This window comes from Lactuca virosa, chromosome 6, assembly GCF_052849685.1.
Source record: "Lactuca virosa cultivar CGN04683 chromosome 6, Lactuca_virosa_CGN04683_v6, whole genome shotgun sequence".
Taxonomy (NCBI): domain Eukaryota; kingdom Viridiplantae; phylum Streptophyta; class Magnoliopsida; order Asterales; family Asteraceae; genus Lactuca; species Lactuca virosa.
In genome coordinates, this window is record NC_136431.1 from 116,183,070 (window position 1) to 116,196,506 (window position 13,437).

General features: G+C 36.8%; 1 non-coding gene and 1 pseudogene across 1 annotated transcript; both read left to right on the forward strand.

Annotated features, from left to right (window-relative positions):
* The first annotated feature begins 9,290 nt into the window (after positions 1 to 9,290).
* On the forward strand, positions 9,291 to 10,708 carry LOC145121887 (F-box protein CPR1-like; annotated as a pseudogene).
* Positions 10,709 to 13,026: 2,318 nt separating this feature from the next.
* TRNAG-UCC (transfer RNA glycine (anticodon UCC)) lies at positions 13,027 to 13,098 on the forward strand. Its single transcript has one exon. It is a non-coding gene; the product is annotated as a tRNA-Gly (tRNA).
* Positions 13,099 to 13,437: the final 339 nt, after the last annotated feature.

A 13,437-nucleotide genomic window follows, 5' to 3' on the forward strand; every position in this document is an offset into this window, starting at 1 on the left:
CATAGTTTGACTATGAATAGTAATCTAATATGAAATTGAAAATGAAATTGGACGGAATGGAGGCGCAGACATTATTATATGTGTATAATAATATGCAATATGAATTTGAAGATTGTAGGCGCAGCAATTTTGTCTTGGACGGCATTTTTGTTTTCTTCTTTCATTTGTATTCTCCTCTTTGGCTATAAATAGCCAGAGAGATTTAACCCATGAATAACCCAACAATCAAAATATATATATATATATATATATATAGTAAAACATTACATATATATATATATATATATATATATATATATATATATATATATATATATATATATATATATATATATATATACTGATACACCACCATATATTTTAGCCCTCTCACTCTATTTGTAATCTCTTTCATAATCCCTGTAAACACTGCAAATTATAGTAAATTGTTTCTCGGCTTCCTCCGCCCGTGGTTTTTTCCCGATTTGGGTTTCCACGTAAATTCCTGTGTCTCTATTCTATTTATTTTATTCGTATTTCGTTGTGATTATTACGCTTTGATAATTTTTGATCCCATTCCGCATTGAGCTAATATTATTTAAGTCTATTCGGATCCTTCGTATTTCACAACAATTGGTATCAGAGCATCCGGGTTGTAATATTAGCTCATTGGGATCATTTTATCAATAAATTAATCATGTCTTCGGTAAAATACGATATTCCACTACTGGATCGTAACACACGATTTCCGTTGTGGCAAGTAAAGATGAGAGACATTCTCATTCAGATGGATTTACACAAGGCGCTTTTGGGTTTCAATAAGATGCCCGATACATGGACCGAAGAAGAAAAGGAGATGAAAGATCTGAAGGCTTTATCCCAGATTCGTTTGCACTTGTCAAACGATGTTTTGCAAGATGTTCTAAAAGAAACGTCAGCGGCTTCTTTATGGCTAAAGTTGGAGCAACTGTTGATGACCAAGAGCTTACCAAACAAGTTGCATTTGAAGCAACGGTTGTTCAATCTCAAGATGATTGAAGGAGGCTCTTTAACTGAACATATATCCACATTTAAAGAGTTAGTAAATAACTTAGAGAATATGGATGTTCAGTATGAAGATGAAGACTTGGCTTTATTCTTACTGTCGTCGTTGCCAGAATCCTATAGCCATTTTCGTGATACTATTATCTATAGCCGTGACACTTTAGTTTTAGATGAAGTCTATACAGCTTTGGATTCCAAAGAGAAGATGAAGCATATTACTGGTGGTGGTTCAAGTGATGCTAAAGCCGAAGGTTTGAATGCCAGAGGAAGAACAACAGAGAGAAGTAGAACTTCTCAATCTTCCAACAGAACCAGATCCAAATCAAAAGGCAAACAAAAGTTTTGCAACTATTGTCACAAGAAGGGACATGTGCTTGAAGAATGCTTCAAGTTGAAGAATAAAGAAAAAGAGAAGACGGCAGCAAATGGTAAACAAGCTAGCACTTCGGGTGAAGCCGATGTAGCTGAGGTGGAAGGTATTGGAGAACTTTTGACAGTTTATTCAGATAAACTGGATTCCACTGGTGATTGGATACTCGACTCTGGTTGTACTTTTCATATGTGTCACAACAAAAGTTGGTTTTACACATTTGAAAAGGTTAACCAGGGCTATGTGTTGATGGGTAACAATACTACATGTCCAGTTCTTGGACATGGTTCAGTCAGGATCCGTATGTTTAACGGAGTTATTCGAACCATGGGGGATGTTAGATATGTTCCTGACCTCAGAAGAAACTTGTTATCTCTCAATTCCTTTGACAAAAGGGGATACGAGTTTGCTGGTAAAGGTGGAGTTCTCAGGGTATTCAAAGACGGCTCCGACAAACTGAGAGCCAAACGAAAAACCTCAGATCTTTACTTTCTTGACGGGCAAACAATTTCGAGTGATGTTGCTGTTGTTTCAAAGTCTCTTTCTGATCCAGATCAGTCCCGTCTTTGGCACCTTCGACTCGGCCATATGAGTTTTCAAGGCATGTCAGAATTGAGTCGAAGAGGTTTACTTGGTCAACAAAAGATTGTTGATTTGGATTTCTGTGAAGACTTGTATATGGCAAGGCAAAACGAGTGAGGTTTGCAAGTGGCATCCATACAACGAAAGGACCACTTGATTATGTTCACTCGGATTTGTGGGGACCGGCTCGAGTTGCTTCAAAAGGTGGAGCTATTTATATGCTCACTATTATTGATGATTTCTCCAGGAAGGTGTGGTCTTTCTTCTTAAAACATAAAGGAGACGTTTTCTATACCTTCAGAAATTGGAAAGTTCAGGTTGAAAAGCAATCAGGTCTGGTGGTAAAGTATCTTCGTACGGATAATGGACTTGAGTTTTGCTCAGAAGAGTTTAATGTCTATTGTCAAAAGGAAGGCATTACTCGACATCGCACAGTAGTCCATTCACCTCAACAAAATGGTGTAGCTGAAAGGATGAATCGCATCATTATGGAGAAGGTCCGGTGTATGCTTTCTAATTCCAAATTGCCAAAGTCTTTTTGGGCGGAGGCTGCTTCGACTGCTTGCTATGTTATCAACCGATCACCGTCACGAGCAATCGAGAAGAAAACTATGTTTGAGTTATGGTCCGGTAAACCTGCCAATTATTCAGATTTAAAACCATTCGGATGTCCAGCGTATGCACGAGTTGACAATGGGAAGCTAGAACCAAGAGCAATCAAATGCGTTTTTCTTGGGTACAATCAAGGTGTAAAGGGTTACAAGTTATGGAGCTTTGATTTGAAGAAAATTATCATCTCAAGAGATGTTACTTTTGATGAGTCTGCTATAATTCAACCAGTTGCTGACTCTTCTAAAAGAACAGATGCATCAGATGTATCATCCGAAGCAAATAAAGAGTATGCTCAAATGGAGGTGGAGCTTCCTACTTCACCTACCACTAATCAGAGTACAAATCAGCATCAAGATTCTTCTTCGTCGGATGAGCATGTTGTTGGTGAAGATTCAACACCTTCACAACCACAAGCTACTACTCCAAGCATTGCAAGAGATAGACCGAGAAGACAGATTATTCCTCCGAAGAGGTATGCTGAATCTGATTTGGTTGCCTATGCTTTTATTGTTGCTGATAATATTGAGTACGCAACGGAGCCTGCGAATTATGACGAGGCTATCAAATCTGAAGACTCAAATGATTGGATGCTCGCTATGCAAAATGAGATGGAATCCTTGCAGCGAAACAGTACTTGGAATTTAGTTCCTATTCCGAAAAGGAAGAGACCAGTTAAATGCAAGTGGGTCTATAAGCTCAAGGAACCTGTCAACCCAAATGATAAACCAAGATACAAAGCTCGGTTAGTAGCTAAAGGCTACAGTCAGATTCCTGGTATTGATTACACTGACATTTATTCCCCAGTTGTCAAACATACTTCCATTCGTGTATTGTTGGGGTTGGTTGCTTCTAACGATTTTGAGTTAGAACAACTTGATGTCACTACAGCTTTCCTAAATGGTGAGCTTGAGGAAGAGATTTTTATGCAACAACCTGAAGGTTTTGTAGTTCCTGGAAAGGAGAACTACTTATGCAAGTTGAACAAATCTCTTTATGGCCTCAAGCAGTCTCCTAGACAATGGTACAAGAGGTTCGATTCTTTCATGACCAGTCACAAATTCAGCAGGTGCACCTATGATAGCTGCGTTTATTTCAAGAAAGGTGACAATGGTTCAAAGATCTACTTACTCTTGTACGTGGATGACATGTTGATTGCAGCAAAAGATATGAAGGAGATTCAGAAGTTAAAAGACCAGTTGAAAGCTGAATTTGAAATGAAGGACTTAGGAGCTGCCAAAAAGATTTTAGGTATGCAAATTATTCGTGACATGAAGTCTAGGATCTTGCATCTTTCTCAGAAACGTTATATTGAGAAAGTCCTAAGACGCTTCAATATGCACGAAGCAAAGTCTGTCAACACACCTTTTGCAGCTCATTTCAAGCTATCATCCGCGTTGAGTCCTACTAATGAGACTGATATGGCTTACATGGCACGTGTTCCATACTCTAGTGCTGTTGGATCTTTAATGTATGCTATGATCTGCACACGCCCTGATTTGGCTTATGCTGTTAGCATGGTTAGTAGATACATGGCGAACCCGGGGAAAGAACACTGGAAAGCAGTACAGTGGATTTTTCGTTATTTACGAGGTACGTCTTCCATGTGTTTACGTTTTGGCAAATCTAACACTGGGGTGTTCGGATATGTTGATTCAGATTATGGAAAAGATTTGGATAAACGAAGATCAATTGCAGGGTATGTGTTTACACTAAATGGTTGTGCTGTTAGTTGGAAAGCCCAGTTACAGTCTACAGTTGCCCTGTCTTCTACCGAGGCAGAGTACATGGCGATTACAGAAGCAGTTAAGGAAGATATCTGGTTGAAGGGGTTATTCGGAGAACTCGATGATAGAATAAAGGTGACCACAGTTTTCTGTGACAACCAGAGTGCTATCTTCTTGAGTAAAGATCAAATGTTTCATGACCGAACAAAGCATATTGATATTCGTTATCATTTTGTGCGGGATATCATTGAAAAAGGTGATTGTGTTGTGGACAAGATTCATACAGATTATAATCCCGCTGATATGTTCACTAAAAGTCTTCCTATAGCCAAGTTCAAATTATGTTTGGACATGGTGGGTGTTTCTGATCGTAGTTGAGCCTGAAGGCTCGTGGTGGAGGAAGTATTATTTATTTTTTCGGAAACAATTTTTCTCTATACAAAATTGCAGTTTTTTATGGAAGTTTTAGAGTTTGATGAGCTAAAGGTTTTGACTAATCGTAAAGCATGACTTGCTTAATTTTGATGTCAAGGTGGAGATTGTGGAAAAGTTGCCTCCAAAATTAGCAAGTGGCAAATAGTTTAGGGGTTATTTCCGTAACTTATCATTTACTATTCATATTTTGACTATGAATAGTAATCTAATATGAAATTGAAAATGAAATTGGACGGAATGGAGGCGCAGACATTATTATATGTGTATAGTAATATGCAATATGAATTTGAAGATTGTAGGCGCAGCAATTTTGTCTTGGACGGCATTTTTGTTTTCTTCTTTCATTTGTATTCTCCTCTTTGGCTATAAATAGCCAGAGAGATTTAACCCACGAATAACCCAACAATCAAAATATATATATATATAGTAAAACATTACATATATATATATATATATATATATATATATATATATATATACTGATACACCACCATATATTTTAGCCCTCTCACTCTATTTGTAATCTCTTTCATAATCCCTGTAAACACTGCAAATTATAGTGAATTGTTTCTCGGCTTCCTCCGCCCGTGGTTTTTTCCCGATTTGGGTTTCCACGTAAATTCCTGTGTCTCTATTCTATTTATTTTACTCGTATTTCGTTGTGATTATTACGCTTTGATAATTTTTGATCCCATTCCGCATTGAGCTAATATTATTTAAGTCTATTCGGATCCTTCGTATTTCACAACACTTACCCACACAATGCGATTGGTGGTAATGAGAACTGTGTCGAAGGAAGAGGGGCACGATAGGGGTGGGCCATTCCGATCAACAACAACACACCAATGGGCTGTGGAAGCAAAATGAAGCATTGGAAACTGGTATTGGAAGGAACTTCCATCAAGAAGCTAAAATCAAAACTCAGATCTTCGGTGAGGGTCATACAACCCTAGGGATTGACCCGCACAATGCGATTGGCGGTAACGAGAACCGTGTTGATGGGAGAGGGGCATGATCGGGGGTTGGCTATTCCGATCAACATATAGAGATATGGTAACCTCCTATAGGAAAGTTAGAGGTGCATGGGGATAGCTGAGGACGTTCAAAAGATTTTGAAAGGATGAACTCGCAGCTAAAGGGCAAAAGGGTTATGCTTCAAATGCGATGCCAAGTTCGCACCAGGCCATCAAGTAGTGTATTGAGAGACGAAGATGAAGAAGAGGATCAGGAAGAACCGTCTAATACAAATCAGGATCATGCTCACTTAGATACAATGGAAGTCACATTAAACTCGGTTATAGTGTTAACACCCCCATAGACTATGAAACTACACAAAAACATGGGCAGTCTTGAAATAGTGGTACTAATTGATGGAAGGTAACTTTGTCTCACAAGGCATTGCATGAACTACTGGTAAAAAAAATGATTATCGTGTTTCACGATCTACTAGTCGTAGATGATTTCTTCCCTCTAGAGTTAGGTCACCGATGTAATATTAGGTATTAAATGGATGCAAACATGGGGGATATGATTGTAAATTCGAAAGATCTTACAATGACAGTATGGAAGGGGAACGGAGTGTTACACAGGTAGGAGATCCGAGCTTGTCTAAGAATCCGGTCTCTTTCAAATCATTCTACTATGTGATTTGCTACAACACTATCCATTATCTTCATAAAAAAATGACATTCATTGTAATTTTGATTTTGTTAATATTGGGATTGAGCAAATTATAGGCCTTAGATCCACGCTCCTGTCATGGAGCTTCATTCTCTATTGTTATGGTACATGAACATTTGTTAAACAACCAAATACACATAAATATGAAACATAGGGGCGATTACTACTCCACGCTTTTTCAGGATTGATATCAATCAAAGTTGTATTGGTAGATCTATCCATAAAATAGTCTATTTGGCATTCATCGTTAGATAAAACAACTCCTAGCCATTTTAATAATGATCGTTTTTTTTTTCGTTTAGAGATTCCATTTTGCTAGTCCATGTAAGCATTTGTATGCAAGTTATATTTATATTCCTTTTTCCTTACATGTTTCCTTAAATTCATCAAGTCGATTTCAAACCTATGTTATATCTTAGACACTTCGCTAGAAAACCTGTTCCCTTCTTAACTAATTTCTTGAAGCATTTGAAGTAGTAATGTGTCTTAATTTTTCTATATCAAAAAGATATGCCCAAAAGTTTCTACTAAAATCATCAATATAATAAAACAAAACTTGTAACTCTTATTATTGTTTGACGTGGTCCGTAAAGGTCTGCATGTACAAGTTCCATGTACAATTTAAGTTCCACAACAATCTGTGCCAAAGTTACATTTCAATTGTTATCCTTTTGTGAATGGTGATCAAGCAGTCTTCATTTCAACTGGGTTGAGGTTGTGATTCAATAGACAACATACACATGCTACTTGCACCCATTAAGGTCTTAATAATCAAACCTTTGTTGGGATGAAAAATATTACCCATTCTTTTTGTCAAGATATCTTGACCACTTTCTTGTAGCCGTGACATATTAAGATTTGTTCCTCGACTACAAAACATTGTACATATCACAAACTATATGATTGATTCCATTCAATTTGATCTTAGCATTACCTTAAGTAGGCGTGTTCATTATCATTTTGTTTCCAAGTTTAACTATGGTCGTGTGACTTTGAGAACCATGATCAATCTCCACTCATGTGGTTCGAATATCTCAAATCATGTAACCATCCATATCCTTTCCTAACTTCTTCTATGTAGGCCACTAGAAGCAGTTCACTGTTAGGGTGTGAACACTTGATCAAATTCAATGGAGCATCTATATTTCATTGGGGCATTTGGTATGTTAATGGAACACTTAGATAGGGATGTCAAAAAGTCTCGTAGGACACCGATCCCATACGTGAGGTATTTGTTTTAAAAAAGTGGGGGCAAGGACGGAACCCCGTTTTAACTTCAGGGCAGGGGTGGGGGTGGGTAGTCCCGTCCTGAAAGTCTCATGGGGTCCCGTTGAGCTGCCAAAATTCAGCAAAAAAAAAAAGTTTTTAAGTTTCCATTCTGATGTTTTTGAGATGTCATAGCATTTTTGTTTTTAACATTTACAATTTTGTTATAAAGAACTATTTTCTTTTCCAAAAAATTATTTACGTTTAGCCCAAAAAAGAACTTCATTTAGCGTAAAAAAAAGGTAACATAAAATCAATTGGGGGCGGGGGCGGGGCGTAATTCAGGAATTCAGGGGGTGGGGTGGGAGCGGGGAAACATGGCAATTTTGGGGGCGGGGGCGGGGGATGCAACCCTCTACCCGTTTGCCCCCATTGACATCCTTACGCTTAGATATATGTGTGAGTATCAAGAATCAACATTGAGCACTTGGAGCTACCGGGTACATGGAGCATCCGGGATCAATAGAGCACATGGAAGCTCGGGTGAGCATCAGGGATCACGTATCACGTGTGAGCATCAGGTGTCATATGTTGAAGATGCTAAAGGGGGATGCTCATGAGTTGAAGATGCTCATCGACGATGCTCATGGATGATGATCATAGACAATGGTTATGGATGATGCTCATGGACGATGCTTATGAAGTCAAAGGTTCTAGAAGCTCCCACATGCATTCCGTGATTGATTGGAACTTAGGGCATCCCCTTCTTGAGCTAATTATGGATGAGTCAGACCCATCTGAATTAAGGTTTTCCATGCTTGCCTATAAATAGGCTCATATCCTCATTCATTATTCCTTGCGTGATTGTGTACACAGTAATTTCAAGAGAGCAATCATTGTGAAGTTGAGTGCACATCTTTTGGAGCAATTAGTAAGCAAGAAAGATTATTTTCTTTTGAAAGCTCAAGTGAAATGTAACATTTATGTGTGATTATAATTGTTCTTAGAAGTTTAATAAAATCCTCTTTCTCTCGTTCGCCCGTGGACGTAGGTCATCTCAACTGAACCACATTAAATTTTCACAAGTTTAATAAATAATGTGTTCAGTTTTGAATTAAGTTTTTTCAGAAGTTTTATTCTGCAAGTATCACTGAAGTTTGTTTGACATTTGTCTAAAGTGCTTAACTTGTTCTATTGTTATCCCAACATTCACTTTCTCCTCCTTCCTCTTCATGATGGCGGTATAATTTGTCTCCCTGTTCCACAACCTCTACCAACTTATGATAAATACATGTTAGTGGACTTTTTAAAGGAAGCACAAGAGAAATACTCAAGAATGAAGGTATGTCATTAACACTTATTTTAGTTGTTATAGCAAAGCAATTATCAAAGATCATGATCTAGATCGCATTAGTGATCTTATGGGTATTGAAGTACTAATCATATATGACAGGTTTGTAAAAGCCATCTCAGTAAATGAATCTCTCTAAATGGTAAAATATCGTGGTAATAATTTCATCATATCATGTTTTGCATTTATGAGTGTTGATAACTAAAATCCCTAATAAATACACCATAGAAATAAATTTCTCGCTATCGTCTAGGTACACCCCCCCCCCCCGTTTCTTTCCTTTCGGATTGCCGACTCTAGGGTTTCGATGGCAGAGCTTCATGGTGATGTCCTTCCGAATATACTGAAAAGATTGAATGTGAGGGATCTAATCCGATGCAAAAGTGTGTGTAAGTCTTGGGAAAAATTGATCTCTGACTCTGGTTTCATAAAATTCCATATGAACTATAGTTACCAAATTGATTACAAAAACAATGATATAGATAGGAGGATTGTTATGTCAAGGGTCTCTTATCGCAACGGGTCGCGTGTTTGTTATGTTGATGACAGATTCTTTGATGATCGTGATTGTCATCTTCTTGGTTCTTCCAATGGACTTGTATGCATCTCTTCTTTTGCTTCTCAACTTGTAGTAACTAATCCCTCAACTAGAGAGGTTCAAACACTACAAGACCCTCAAATTCATGATACCAAGCATTTCTGTTGGGGTTTTGGCTATGATTCATCTACGGATGATTACAAGGTTGTATTAGAGTTCCGTAAACGTGTTGGTTGGACATGTTTTCAAGTGTTAAGTTTGAAATCAAATGTTTGGAAACTAATTGGAGATGTAAAGTATTCGTTTCTTAGTAGGATTGGTATCTTATGCAATGGGGCACTTCATTGGATTATGAAAGATTCTTCATCTCCAAATAAGAAGAGAGTCATTACTTCGTTTCGGCTATCTGAAGAAAAATTTATCTAAATTCCCCAACCTGATGATGAGCGATATGAATCTGGTGTTGCTAGCCGCCCAAATATGAATTTAGGTATTATGGAAGATTGTTTATGCGTATTTCCTTGTGATGGGTTTAATGATAACTTATGGATGCTGAAGAACTATAATGGAAAGCTGTCTTGGGGAATGTTTGAAAAGGACTGTGATATGAACTTAGCTTTACAATGCTTGAAAGAGCAGGAACATTACATTCCTAACAAGAGAACATTGTGTCGTGATATGCTGTTCTACAAGACTAGGGAGTATATTTGTGCCCCTATCTATATGGAGAGTCTTGTATCTCCCTATGTTAACGGGAGGCCAAAGAGAAAGACAGAAGAGAGTAATAGCAAGAAGAATTGTAAGGTGCGTTCATTTTGTTTATCATATAATACAAACTGTGGAATTATATCTTGATTCTGAATTCTTATTAATGTTTATGATGATTCTTGTTCATCCCTAAAAAATTGTGTTGATCTTGGCCTCATAGCTCAATCTTCATGTTTACTCATGGGATGCTTTCATTTTCTTTTGTAATATATGAGGTCTGCAAATGGACATTATCTATAGTTTATAGTTTTGATCATTGAACTTACTTAAGTTTATTTTTTCCTTATTCTATTTACATTTAGATAGTGTTTGGTATCATGGAGTATGGTAAGGAATGGAATGGTTCATTCCATAGGAATGAGAAAAGTCTGTTTGTCTTGCCCGGTGGAATGGAATGGGCAATTCTTGAAGCAATTTGATTTCTTCCAGTTTGTTAATTGTCACTGCGTTGTCGTTTGGATGTTTTTTTAAATTTCCATTATGGAGTGGAATGAAACTAAGCCTGGCTAACTGATCTAACAGTAAAAAGACCTTATTTCCCTCACTGCTCTACTTAAGCCACAACTGACAGGACGAAACGTAAGCCTAATAAGAAGTGTAACAGACTCATTACCTTCACCCAGTATACATTTGGCCTTCATTTATTTGTATTCTTGCAATGCACTTCAATTGCAACTACTATTTAGTCTTTGAGTCTAGTATATATAATGTTGACTGTTCACTGACTTCCCATTTTGATTTCTCAGTTGATTAAGCGAGACCCTTCGGTTCCAGGAGCAAGTGGAAAAGTTTGAGGCTGTTGAAGCAGTTTGGATGATATGGCATTGCTTGTTCTCTCTGCCATAAAGATAGCTTCTGATAGTTTTTAGTATCTTATGTTAATAAATTGTGTTTGATGGATTTCAATAGCTTGTGCTTGATGGATTTCAGAAACGTATGTTTGATGTTTTTAAAGTGTGACGAACTCTTACTTTCTAGTAATATCGTGTCTGATGATGTTAAAAAATGCTTTGAATACCATCACTTTAGCATCTTGTGGAAAGCTTTTAACAAAAAAATGTTGTGATAGACTTTCTCATAAAAGTGTATGCCTTCATTTAATTATCTGTGTTTCTTTAAATCTGCATGTTACTATTTTGATTCTTAATTTTTTATGCAGGATCTACTCATGTACATATGGTTACTACATCCTGGTTCTTGATTGTCATGTCATTTCATTTTCTATATCTTCATTTGCTTAAATTTCTTATGTTTGATCTATTCATTTTCTGCAAGTATACCATCAATAAACCAGCTATGATACGCTCTTGGGGATATGTACTTCTTCGTCTTGTTATACTGTTGTGCTTGATATGATTGAATTTGTTAGGATGGTCACCATGCAACACTTGGTTCTCAATCAAAGTGCCACTTCACTCATTCTAACCTAGTGGACAAACAATGGAGATAATTTTTTGTTAAATAAATTCCATTAATAAACAATATGTTGCATTTTTTAAATGTTGAGTTTGTGTAATGTTTTTTTCTACTTAATGTAGGTGGATCCCAAATGTTAAATACATGATATTTGAAGATTATCATATTAGATTGCGTTCGTCTGTGACGTATTGAACTTAATTAATGGGTCATAGCACCAAGGTATTATAGGACAAAACCTTTATTTCTGGATTGCAGGCACAATTATTACTTGAAGTTAGAGACATATTTATTAGAATTGATGTTAAAGTATAAACTCATTATGTGTAATTTAGGTTAAACTCATTCATTTCTTGAAAAATACTATTTCTTGAGATTCTATATGAGTAGGGCTGGGATTCACTTTGGCTCGACTGTGAATGATAGTCAATAAAACTTGGATATCAAATTAGATTGCGTTATACACGATTTGTAAGTACTATTATGATCTGTAATGCAATTATCTGTGGCAAAATCTACTTGGGAATTATTCACTTGAAAAACAACTTCAAGTTGGGCTGCAAAACAGGAAGTCGAGCACTAAACAAGAGTATGGCTAGTTTGTTTTAGAATGCAAGAGTTAGACCCTAGACTTACTGATCAAATCATGTATGTAAACCAAAATTTTCATTAAAGTGGATCAGCAGTTTTGGATATTGGCAGCTTGCCTTAAAGCCATCAGTAGCAGCCTTCACTACCTACACTTTTGGCAATGTTTCATGACCTAGGCTTCAAAATCTACGCCTTTCAGGGCTTAAATACCTACACCTTCAGGACCATTTGTTGCGTCCACGATAATACTAGTTTATATGAGTGTACACTGCATGCTCCCTAACTCTTACTTGAGCATAACCTAAATACCTTTTAGATAGATGGGTAAATACCAATTACCTTAAATGCTTGATGACATTAAGTCTCCAACATAAACCATACAAAACCCTTTTAGAATAGAATATGGAAAGTAACCAAAAAAACAGACCAATCTTAATTGGTTTTGGTGTTTCGGAACAGGTTTAGTCTCAAACTGAACCCTGAACTGAATACAAATTACACATTTTCAAGTTGAAAAAACTATATACATATAAAATGGTATTATTTCAAGTTTGAAAAATAAAAATAAAAATAACTATTATGGTGTGGAACTCAATGCTACCTAGCTGTTTAAAATATATTAAACTGAACTGACTTTTAAAAGCTCTTAGAATATGAGATCCAGTGTTTTTTTTTTAAATTAGGACTACAGATATTTGTAATACTGTTGGTTTGCAAAAATGCATATCAAGCGTTTGTAGTCCAACGGTTAGGATAATTGCCTTCCAAGCAATAGACCCGGGTTCGACTCCCGGCAAACGCACTTTTTAATCATAGCAAAGAATGTGTATGATGCTCGTAAATGTGTATGCTCGTAATCTTATCATCCCATGAAATTGGACTTCCTTGCTTTCTTTAACTTTTTAAACCAGAACCACCCAAGTCCATGTGATATCCTTTTTATTTATCGTGCAGAACCCATCGAATAAGAAGGAGAATTTGTGATGCAAAATTGAATACAGACAGCTTATGCCCCTGCATCAGAGTATAATTACATGGCTGTCAGATTCATAACAGGTGATGTTCACTACAATAGGGTTTTGCATTTCCTCACAAAAGCCAAGGAGGAGTGTTAAGAATATGCTTTAATTAGTCATGTCAA